Genomic DNA, 12499 nt, shown 5'->3' with positions numbered 1-12499 from the left:
AAGGAGGTTAAGGAGGAAGAACTCAACCAGGCTATTAAATCAATGAAAGGAGATAACAGCCCAGGTCCAGATGGATGGACTGTAGAATTTTTTGCTCACTTCATAGACATCTTCTAGGAGGACCTGCGATCTAGGTTTGGATGTGACGAAGGACCCTTCCAAGAACTTTTACTTTCGTGATGTGTTAAATGTCATTTTTAAAATAACATAAATGAATACATGTGCATGCTGTAAGGAGAAGATCATGACAATCATCAGCACATGAAATAACAAGATGTTTATAACAGAGTTCGTCTAGAAGTGACTACGTTTCCAGGCCCCGGTGTCAAGATGGTGTAGGCCGCTGCATTAAGTGCTATCAATAGTGATGATGTACATAGAGATGATGTCGCTATTATACAAGGAAAATTCCCTCATGCAGGAGTGGCGCCAAGAGTTGTTCCACTACAGGAACTCTCAGTCAAAAGGCTCCTATCAGTATGACACAAACTCATGCATGATGAGCATCCTGCCAACATGGCATGAAAGGGTTCTCAGTGCAAACATACATGATGACAACATGAGTGTCCCATCAACATACAATAAAGGGATCTCAAAACATAACATGACGAAGCATGACAAAAGTACATCACATAGACGATTTCGCATCACATCAAGCAAGAATCATGAAAACAAGTAATAAACAAGATCCCTCATCAACATCAAAAAGGGATCTGTGTAGCATAATGCATAACAAAATAAGTACATGAACACACTGCATATACCTCACAACCAAGGGCCATCTAAAGAAGCGGATTTCAAACTTCCGAAGATGTTCATGCCATCAATCTCATGGCATCAATCACATGGAAATTGTTGCTCGCACATAAATGCTGACACCTGCATTCCACTTAGAAAATGTGGCTGAAGAATAGAATGAGAAAATAAGAAATATGAATGCACCATCAAATTTGTGGCATCGAATAATGAAAAATAGACTGTCAAATTCTGAATTCTGAGAAATTGAGAATTTGGGGCTCAAGGAATCTTTTAGATTCCCCCTAGATTCCTCAAAGTTTCTGCTCCACAGGTGGAATAGAAATATGCAAATCTAAAGGTGAATTTGACTTAACCATTATGATCCTTGCAGAAAACCATGAAAAACGACTGTAAACTTGACTATGTTCCAACAAAAATAATTTTTAACTCCCCAGAGAATCTTTGGGCATCAAATAATATTCTACGTCCTCTGCCTCGAAATCCATGCCTGCTCTTAGTTCCTTCATCCTTGGGCACACTGGGAAAATGGATGGGTTTATATAAAATTTTGTGGGCGGAGTTTCCAAACAAGTCCATTTGGACGGATTTGTATACATTCCGAATAGGAAGGAGGAGGTCGGGTCATCAAACCTCAACCCCTCGATTTTAATGCACTGTTTGTTTTTTGTTAGAACCAAATTAAATTTTTTGGGGTCAGGTCTGCATTGGGCGAGCCACCCCTTAACCTCTCTTAACTCTTTGGAAATAGTGCGTTTGTTTAGGTTTTTTTTTATGGCGCATTAAGTGGGGCCACTGTATTACATGGTTCATATGGGGCCACCTGATGGGGGCCGGCCCACATGGGCTGGGCAAGTTCAATCTCGCTGGCCTCACCTTCCACGTTTGGTGTATGGTTATGGAGAGGTGTGGGGTGGTGGGGGTGGTGGCCCACAACCTCCCCTTTTTTTATATTATTATTATTTTTTTTAATTTTAATATAATAACGCAACTTTGAAAATTTCGAAATTTGGTCGAAGGAGTCATTTTAATGAGCCCATGATTTTGCATGGAATCTAGCCGAATTTGGTCATATTCTGTCCACTGGAAAAAGTCGAAATTGCAGCCTCCTTAAGCTTGCCTAGTCAGTAATAGTCAACCCAACTTTGATTGCTTCTAACTTTCTCATATGGACTCGGTTTGATGAACCGTTCAGATTGTCGTGATCAGGACGATGAGATATATGTTCTGGTCCTGGTTTGAGCATAATCAAAACACTTTTATTTTTGAGCTTTCCTAAGTCCTCTTTGTCATATGTGTGTCTCTAGAGCCACCTGGATCAACCTGTTACAGATTGTTGAGGAATCTAGGATGAAAGGCTCCATACATCCTCATCTAAACTCAACATATATCTCCCTTATTCCAAAGAAATCAGAGGCGAAAACCTTTGCTGATTATCGCCCAATATCACTATGAAATCTAACATACAATATTTCTTTAAGATAATAGCCAATAGATTGAAAATATCTTTATCTAAATTCATCTCACCTGAGAAATATGGCTTTTTAAATAATAGAATAATCCATGATGTAGAGGCTGTTGCACAAGAATGCATGCACAGTATTAAGTCAAAAAAGATGAATGCAATAGTAATGAAGTTAGATCTAAAAAAATCTTATGATTGCTTACATTGGGGTTACCTAAGAATGGTATTGTATAAAGTTGGAATAAACTCAAATATCGCTAAATGGATCATGGGGCATGTGTCTACAGTTCATTATGTAGTAATAATCAATGGATTCCCTTCCAAGTTTTTTGCAACAGGTGGGGGACTTAGACAAGGATGTGCATTATCCCCCCTTCGTATTATTCTGGCGATGTATGGACTAAGTTTAAAAATAAAAAAGGTTGTGACCATTGGTGAATTTGAAGCACCTAAAATCAGCAGTCGTGTCATTGTTTCTCATAGCTTTTTTGTTGATGATATCTTGCTAATGGGTATGATAAATAGATTCAAATGAGATTCACTATATTTAAACATAATTTTTTCTGGAAAAGCCATGGGACTTGTACAAAATGAACAGAAATCCATCATTCTATATGGATCATGTAACCATGATGATATCAGATATATCCATAACTATTTTGGGGTAAATGCAGAAAATTTAGACAATGGTATGAAATATTTCGGGTATCGATTAAAACCAGGATGCTATAAAAATGCTGATTGGATGTGGTTGGTGGAAAGATTCTATTCCAAGATTAAGGGATAGGAACATAGATGTTTATCAATGGGAGGACGTATCATCCTCACACAGTCAATTTTTACACAACTAGGGATTTATTGGGCACACTTGTTCCACATCCCACAAATGATTATTAATTTACTGAACCACATAATGGCTAGCTATATCTGGTCTGGTGGTAGAAGGAGATGTAAATATCATTTGGTAAAGCTGGAGAAGATCACTAGACCAAAAATTTTGGGTGGATGGGGTGCTCTAAATCTAAAATTTTTTGGATGGGCACTAATTTTAAAAGCTTTATGGAGGGGCATCAATAGTAAAGGTATATGGGGAAAGGTGATCTGGTCCAAATACATGAAGAATAAGGATTTTTCCTTTTGGTTATGACAACGAGAAATTGGGAAAAAAGGTGGTTCATAGATATGGAATAGCTTTATCAGGGTCAAGAATACCCTCTTCTAAAACATCTCGTGGTTTTTTGGATTAGGTAATAGATTTATGTTGGGAAAATACTACATTATAGGAGTAGGTGAGGTGCCACCTGGGATAGTGGAACTAATACACCTTTTGAATAGAAGAGGCATTTATATCCTCAACCATCTAATCAGTGACTAGAATGGTAGCATTCCAATTTGGCTTCAATCCACCCAACTGAACCTTACTGGTCAGTGCAAATTGTATTGGCTACAACTTATTAAAACATTAAAAGAGGCAGGGATTTGTTATGACAACAAAGGGGATTGCATAGCATGGGCTGGTAAAAAGAAGAAAACAGGAGAAATCGAGGTGGCAGACTACTATCTCAAAATATGCCTGAAGGAACTACAGAATGTGGAATATTGTTGGTTTCACAGCTTCTAGTAAATTAATATTCCAATAAAAATTGTAATTTCCCTTTAGCTAACATGGCAGAACAAGAATCTCACATGGGAAAACTTACAAAAGAAGAATCATCAAGGTCTTGGGATATGTTATCTGTGTAGGCATAATGCTGAGGATAAGGGGCATTTATTATTACATTTCCATAGATTTGTTAGTATTTGGAAACACTTCACCAAGACGCTGCAGATTCCATTCATACAGTTTAATACAATTGAGGAGTGTTTAAAATGGTGGAACACTCAAAGCAAAAGTAGGCAACTGCTCACGTTGGTTGTTTTCTAGGAAATATGGAAAGGCCAAAATCATCTCATTTTTTATTCGAATAGATGGGGAGAAAATGTAATCTATGAACTCATAGAACAGTGGGTTATATCGGATCAGAACGAAGGCAGAAAGGGGAGGGTTCAGGTCACCAACTACTCGGTGGGCTTTTTTGATGGGGCAGCTCAAGGAGGAAGATGTGGATGTGGATTCTGGATAAAGCTATCAGAAGAACAAGAGTTCCAGATACACTGGTATGTGGGAGAAGGAACAAGTATGAAGGCAGTAGTTGTAGCTTTATAGGGTTTACTATGGTTTATTAAATATTTGGATATCCCTCAAGTACAAATTTATGGGGATTCCAAATGTATGATATATCATGTTAAGAGGAAGATAACATCCAACAAAATTTTCTACAAGGCTGACTGAGGTGTATAAAAATCATATGGAATACCTTTCAGCATCCTTCCATTTAGCACATTAGCAAGGCACATAACAAGATTGCGAATGAATTGTCAAAGAAAGGATTACTAGACATAGAAGAAGGGATGTATATCATGATAAAAGTAGGATCAGACGAGATAGAAGTAGAAAATCTCAAGTTTCTAGGATGGACCACTGAAGATCATCATATAAAAGGAAAACATCAACGCAGATAAGTTCCTACAAAATCTTTGTATCTTTTTGTTTAAAGTTTTGTACAATTTTTATATTTGGTTTTGTATAGAAAAGATAAGAGGAATGACTACTTTAATGTAGTTATATACAGAACATGTAAATGATCCGAGATACATCCTAGTCTTATAGACTCTCTTAGTGTAATTTTGTGATATATTGTGGATGAGGTAGAGAGTATATAGATTCACAGTTACTGCTAATATTAGCATACAGTTTCAGATGTCTGTATGATGAGTGTTTACTTCTCCATGTACTCAAATTGTGGATCTCACAGGATTTATGAGGATGATCTGTCCATCATAAGTATGTACTGTTTTAATCATAATATAAAACAGACGGTTTTTTCTTGCTGAAAAAAAAAAATAAATAAAAATAAAAATAAAAAATAATAATAATAATAATAATAAATAAATAAAATCTCTCAAGGTTTTAAATCGACAGTCAAAATTTACCCACAAACCTTATCAATAGTTGTCGAGCCTTTGTTTCTAGAAATCATATCTCAAGGTAAGGGAACAAAATTAGGCCATGATACCTCTTTGGAAACTAAAATCGAAGAGAATTATCTAATATAATTTATTTTGGATAAAATAAAAAATAAATTCCCCAAAAATTGAACAAAAATGGGCTACAAAATATGGTTTAATCAAAATTTATTTCTTAATTTTTGGAAATAAAACTAGTTGTAAAAATGTTATGTTACATGTATTTCATCACCATGATGTTTATTTTCCAAGAATGCAACCATAGAAAATGATTTGGTTTCGAACTTAGTAATTTAATTTTAATATAATTTGTTTTTTCTGCATGATTAGACTTGAATATTTTTAATTTTGATTTTAATTATAATATGCTTTTTAATGATAATTTTGCAAATATTTTTGCATAGGTTTTAGAAGCAGGTGGGAGCTACTATAAGCGAATGAGGGATTAAGCCATTGGAATGCTATGGAATTCATGCAATAAATTGTCTTGACTGGATTACAACAATGGAAGCATGTAATTGGACCAAACAATTAGAATTATGTCCTTTATATGGTTGTTCATAACTATTATCTGGAAATAAATGTAGATATAATTGTGAGTGAACAACGCTGCCAATAAGCATTACATGCTAAATTAATTTATAAGCGGTGAACATCCTCTTTGTACAATAGAGTATATGGTCAATCAATTTTAGTTTGATTTTATGGAAGATTTAATAAAATGCACATGATAAGTTTTAAAAGAAAAAAAATGACATATTTACACTCTAATCATACAACAACAAATGCAGGAGATTTCTGGTAGTATTGAAATTTATCTTCCAAAAAAGAAAAAAAATAAGAAAAAAAGTCTTTCTTTATGATATAATGTAATATCCTCGACCAACTGATTGTTGGAAGATAAAACTCTTGTTGGCCCTTTGTTCCCATAAGTTAGCAACAAGGGGGGTGTTGGAAGAATGGGACTCTTGATTTATACTAAAATAAGGGAAAAGCGAGCGGATTTTAATAAATAATGAGGGAGGACATGGTATTTTCCCAAGGTATTTATTGATGGCATTTTCCAGTGGTATTTGTCGATGGTATTATGGTCGATTCTAGAAACCTGGAAAGGCCTAACCAAAGGATATAAAATAATATGAAAGAAGTAAGTGAAGGCATGTAATTTAGATATCTTCTCTTTTCAATTTTTTTTATTGAATAGTCAGGAGGGTTTTCAATTAGTGAGGGTTTTTAGGCGAGATCCTCTCACCAGCTTTGGTGGGGGCCAGTTTCACCCTAGCCAACAACCGAACCTGAGTGGTAACATATATCACCTTAGCTGGTGAAATTTCTTTTTTTATTTAATTATGGAGGGCTTCTCATTAGATCACTTGTTCAAGGTTACTAGGGCACATTTGTTTCCATCATATTGCACAATGTCGCATCAAAATCATTGCAAATGATGCGTATTCCTCTAGGAGAAAATTTCTCCTTCTTTGTTGTGAGGGATTAAGAAACCATCACACTGTTGAATAGCTCTGACAACAATAATCAAGACTGCGAGGCTCTGTCATGCAAAAGGCAATACTTATCATTGACCAAAGCCAATCCACTATTAGATATGGTTAGTGGGCCATTAATGTATAGAAGTTGTGAATATAAAGTTGAGGGCCATATAGCCACAACACATGAGTCAAGGGCCTTTTCATACAAAATGCTAGGTTGCAGAGGTTGAAAGGCCATCCACTGATTTGAGCATCCGTGAAGCACCGAAGTCAATAGTGAAAAAGTCAATTCATACATTGGTTTTGAGGGTTGAGAGACCAAACACTAATTGTGCAACCATATATATATATAGATATATATATATATATATATATATATATATATATATATATATATATATATATATATATATATATGTGTGTGTGTGTGTGTGTGTGTATAGATATATATATATATATATAGATAGATATATATACATATATATATATATATATATATATATATATATATATATATATATATATATATATATATATATATATATCACAACAAATGAGATCGGGTTATAGGGATTTTCCCTAGCTATCATGGGGGAGGAGCACAAAGTCAAAGAGTCTATCTTGGCATCGAGAAATTTTCTTAAGGAGCCAAGCTATGAGAGGGAAAATATCACTATATTTATCAAGCATTCATCTCTCGACTTATAAATTGTAATTCCTCCATTTTAAAATAAACTTGCATAGTTTTCCTATTCTATCCGCATGTTTGCGAATTGCTTGCATTTATTTTATGATAGATGTGGCATCACTTGTATGAAGAATATGTGTCTTTTCTTTATTGTTTCCAGTGGTGTTAAAAAAATAACTTCTATTAATCTTATTTCATTATCTTTTCCGTCTTAGGTATCTCATGGTGGTATCAATCCCCTTTCTTGGCCAGTTGTAGGATGTGATGCCAAGTAAAACCAAAGGGGTGCCAAGAGGCATTTCCATTGGTTGGAAAGGGAAAATAGATAAAATATAAATATGTAATATTGAAGGAGATTTATAGGAAATTCTTGAAGAACAAGAAGGGAACGAAGAAGAACTAATGCGAAACCATGAAGATTAGAAAGTTGGGAATGCTCTTGATAAGATCGACTCAACCCAAGAAGCAATCATGCAGCTACTCATCAAAACATCCAATAATCAACTCGAAAATTCTAACCAATAGAGAAACATTGGAGAAGGTGGTTCACATTCTAGTGGGGGAAGCCATATACATGTAGATACCAACCCTCTAAACATGCCACAAATTTATGGTAGCAGGCCAAAAATGCCTCCATTTTGGATAATTCCTCGAGGGAGAAAGATCCATTTTTGTCCATAGCAGGGAAAATCATGACTTGGATGAGGGAGTACCAAAAATTACCTCATAAATTTAGGGTGACATTGACCATAAATTATTATTATTTTATGAGTAAACGATAGAAGAAGGAAGATACATATAGAGGTTCTCAGTTGAACTAGGATCTGCAAAAGCTTGTGGGGAAAGTAACCCTTTTGTATTTTGATGGGTCGACAAAATGTTTAGCTAGATCATGGGTGTAGTTGAAAAGCACATTGCCATCTTAACCCCATCCGTAATATTGATGCTATTAAATAAACCACTCTACACCTTAATGGAGAAGCACACGAATGATGGGAACATAGAATGACCACACTAGGGCATACAAATATCACTTCCAATAAATAATTCACACAAAGGCTGATAGAAAGACTTGACAAGAAGGATCTTGAGTTATACTTTAGCGAGTTAACTCATCTTATGTAGAAAGGAAGTGTCGAAGCCTATATCGCTGATTTTTAGAGATTCGCAGTAAGGGTCATTAACCTTTCAATGGCCTAGATAATTATGTTGTTCATAGAAGGCCTCTCAAAATCCTTGCACAAATGGGTAAGATCCTACAAAACCGCAACCTTGTAAGATGCAATAAACATGACAAATGATATGCATGATGCAGTACTAAAGACTAAGTTCCAACCCAAACGAACTACTCCTCAAAATGGGAAAGAAGTTAGGAAATTGTAGAAAGAGTGGACAAGAACGTACTAGATAAATTATGAAATTAGTAAGGACCTCAAAAGGAGGAGGTTTTTCTTCTCCTATCAGGAAACTTGGGTGTCAAGGCATCAATGTAGTAAGGGAAAGTCCCACTATATCAAAGTATTTTAGGAGAGAAAGGATGATGGAGAAGAATTGAATTAGGATCAAGGATATGAGGAATGGGAGTTGAACAACCACAAGAGGAAAATCATGAAGGAGTCATTCCTTATCTTATAAGAATTATGGGTTATCGTACTTTGTAGATCATGGGTACCATAAAGGGGTAACGGGTGGCTGTTTTGATTGATGGTGGGGCCACCAACAATTCCATTGCTGCATAATTTGTAGCTAGAAGGGGATTAACAATTGAATAATTTGGAGGACTTACAATTTTGATGCTTCAGAAGGAGCACAATGACATGTCATGCACCATAATAGTTCCCAATATAACTCTAACAATGGGAAACTACACAATTATTGATAACTTCTTTGTAGTAGATTTCCTAGAATCTCATGTGGCATTAGGGGTCAAATTGGTGTATCCAATTGGGACTCACACAATGAACTATCAAGAGTTGGAATTTGGATTTACAAGTCCATATGTTAAGAAGGTGATGCTAAGAGGGATGCTTTCATACTTGCCCAGGATTGGGACATCTAACAGGATGGAGGAAAATCTTTGACATGGGGATATCATATGATTTGTGGAATGCTGAGTTATGGAGGAGAGACCAAGATAACAACATATAGAGTATCCTCCTGATATCATGGAATTATTGCAAAAGAACCAGAAGGTTATTGGAGATATACCACCAGGTCGACCGCTATATAGGGGATTTGAGCAAACAATTGAATTAGAGGAAGGGGTTCAAGTTGTCATCACTACCCCTTACTCACATCCCAAAGCATATAAGGATGAAATAGAGAAAATCCAACAAAGAGCTATTGGCATTAGGAAACATCTGAATGAGATGACATCCCTTCACCTCATCAATAATATTGGTTAAAAAGAAAGATGGGTCCCTATGAATGTCCTTATAATATTAGGCACTAAATAATAAGACCATCAAAAATCGATATCATATCTCCAGGATTAATGAATTGATGGATGAGCTAAAGAGGGATAAGTACTTGTCTAAGATTGACCTCCACTCAGGATATCAACAGATCATATTTTAGGAACAAGACATCCTAAAGAGAGCTTTCATATGCCACTAGAGACACTAAAAATTATTTGTTATACCCTTTGGATAAACCAACGCTCATGCCACATTTTAGTTTTGTATGAACCATGTGTTTCACAAGCAACTAGGGAGATTTCTTTTCGTTTTCTTCAATGACATCTTGATTTATAGTTAGACATGGCAGTCACATCTACAACATTTGGATGAGGTGTTGGGAATTCTAGAATCACAAAAATTCTATACCAAAATCTCCAATTGCAAGTTTGACCTTATATAAATGTTGTATCTAGGACATGTGATCAGAGGCTGAGGAGTCAAAGTGCATCAGGAGAAAATTGAGGACATTCTTATTGGACCACTCTCATAAATATAACAAAATTGAGAAGCTTCTTGGGTATCTACATTTATTATATAAGGTTTGTCAAAGGGTATTCAAAGTTGGCACCCCTGATTACCAATCTCAGTAAAAAGGGGGCCTTTGTATGGTCAGAGACAACATAGGAGGAATTCAAGTAGCTTAAGAAAGTGATGAGTTCATGCCCATTTCTAGCCTTGTCAGACTTCTTTCAACCATTTTATTGGAATGTGATGCCTCTAGGGAAGGCAATGGGGATGTTATCAAATATGTTCAAGATTGTAGTACCTACCAACAGAATAAGGCGAAACACACACACTTAGCAGGTTTTCTACCATTGCCCACTCTAGAGAAGAAATGGGAAATTGTTTCCATGGATTTTATTAGAGGGATACCTTTAGCATAGGGTAAGGATTGTATCTTTGTGGTGGTAGATCAACTAACCAACTATGATCACTTCTTCACCATTTCCTCCAAAATATTTGTATCACAGATATCATAATTATTCTTCAAGGGAGTGGTACAACTACACGGTTTACCTAAAACCATCATCAATGACTATGATAGCAGATTCATGGGAGCATTCTGGTGGGAGTTATTCAGACTGGTGGGTATGGAGCTCACTCCTAGCATGAGCTACCACTCACAAACAGATGGACATACGGAAGAAGTAAATAAATGTTTGGAAGGGTACTTATAGAACTATGTCACAGGGAAATAGAGGGCATGGGTAAAGTGGTTTTATCTAGTAGAATATTGTTATAAATACTCACCACATGTCCACAAGAATGTCACCCTTCTGAGAATTATACAAATATCAGGCATTGTATTTTGTAGATGCAACATTTGGAGATAATCGAGCTCCACTGGCAAAAGATTGGATCCAAGAGTTCCAACATTTTCTCAGGGGAGTCAACGATAACCTAGAACCAACAAAAATTATACGCAAATTGATATAGAGTGGAGAGGAGTTCCAAAGTTGCAGATATAGTGTATCTCCATCTACAACCCTACTAATAGTCCACATTGAAGCATAAGGGGTCAGAAAAATTGAAAACACGATCTTATGGACCCTATCAAATTACTAGAAGAATAGAAGAAGTGACACATGAATTAGAGCTTCTAGTAGAGAGTAGGATACATAACACATTTCAAGTATCTAACCTAAAGAAGGCTATTGGTCAACATATTATTCCATCACACGATTTTCCTCCATTGGATGAATAGGGGCACCTTGAGCCAATTCTAGAGGAGGTATTGGAAGTATGAGAAATGGAGTTGAGAAGGAGGACCATCAGGGATAATCTGGTGTGATGGAAAAATTTACCCTCCGAGGATGCTACCTGGGAGGAAGAGAAAATATTGTAGCATCCAACACTGAAATTTCTTGAGGGAAAGAAAATTTGGTTGCGGAGTACTATAATATCCTCGACTAACTAACTATTGGAAGATGACACCCTTGCTGGCCCTTCGTTCCCTTATGATAGCAACAAGGGGAAGTTTTGGAAGAAGGGGAATCTTGATTCATAATAAAATAAGGGGAAAGAGAGGAGATTTTAATAAATAGTTGGGGAGGAATTGTTATTTTCCCAAGGTATTTATTGATGCTATTTTCTAGTGGTATTTTCTGAAGGTATTATGGTTGATTCTAGAAACTTGGAAAGACCCGATCAAAGGCTATAAAATAAGAAGGAAAGGGAAGGAATGGATTTTGGATATATTCTCTTTGCATTCTTTTTTATTGAATACTAAGGCGAGATTTTAATTCGTGAGGGTTTTTAGGCAAGATCATTGCGCTAGCTTCAGTGGGAGTCATTTTCACCCTAACTGACAACCCAACTTTAGTGGTACCATATATCACCATAACTAGTTAAATTTACTTCTTTTTGTTTAATTATGGAGGGCTTGTCATTAGATAATTTGTTCAGGTTTACTAGGGCATGCCTATTTCCATCATATTTCAAAAGGTCGCATTTGAACCATTGTAGACAATGCGTATTCCTCTAGAAGAAAATTTCTCCCTTTCTATTGTGAGGGTCGAAGTGTCCATCACAATGTCATATATTTTTTATCTATGTATTTTTTGCACACATAGGGGAT

The sequence above is a fragment of the Pinus tabuliformis genome, chromosome 3_1 (genome assembly GCF_031772625.1).
Source record: "Pinus tabuliformis cultivar Carrire ecotype Pingquan chromosome 3_1, CPIR1, whole genome shotgun sequence".
Taxonomy (NCBI): domain Eukaryota; kingdom Viridiplantae; phylum Streptophyta; class Pinopsida; order Pinales; family Pinaceae; genus Pinus; species Pinus tabuliformis.
This window is presented reverse-complemented; position numbering follows the sequence as displayed.